Source organism: Seriola lalandi, unplaced genomic scaffold (genome assembly GCF_002814215.2).
Source record: "Seriola lalandi dorsalis isolate HSWRI2012SDOR001 ecotype SW California unplaced genomic scaffold, Sedor1 jcf7180002054964, whole genome shotgun sequence".
Lineage (NCBI taxonomy): Eukaryota > Metazoa > Chordata > Actinopteri > Carangiformes > Carangidae > Seriola > Seriola lalandi.
In genome coordinates, this window is record NW_019525515.1 from 183,558 (window position 1) to 184,119 (window position 562).

General features: G+C 41.6%; 1 protein-coding gene across 5 annotated transcripts in view; it reads left to right on the forward strand.

Moving 5' to 3' along the window:
• Positions 1 to 562, forward strand: part of LOC111646084 (dynamin-1-like) — a 21,820-nt gene that overhangs the window by 2,937 nt on the left and 18,321 nt on the right. The window lies entirely within an intron of this gene.

Sequence of the window (562 nt, forward strand, 5' to 3'; positions counted from 1 at the left end):
TTTTCATGTGAGCAAAAGTATTGGAACATGTGACTGACAGGTGTGTATTGTTGCCCAGGTGTGTCCTATTACACTGATTATTCAAACAATAAATAGCACTGAATGTCTACGCTCAGTTTCAGATTTGGATTTTATAGTTTTTATATATAGCATTTATAGTTAGAGGTGTAACCAACATGAAAACCAGAGAACTGTCTCTGGGTGAAGCTGAGAGAAGATGGAAAATCAATCAGAGCCGTTGCACAAACATTGGCCGTAGCCAGTACGACCATTATGAATGTCCTGAAGAAGAAAGAAAGCACTGGTGTACTAAGTAACAGTGATCGAACGGGTAGACCGAGGAAAACAGCAGCTGTTGAGGACAGAAACGTTGTGACAGCTGTAAAGAAAGACCCTAAAACAACTGTTAGTGACATCAGCAACAACCTCCAGAGGGCAGGAGTGAAGGGATCAGAATCTACTGTTCGCAGAAGACTTCATGAACAACAGAACAGAGGCTACACCAGAAGATACAAACCACTCATTAGCAAGAGGAATAAGAAGGCCAGGCTGGAATTTGCTA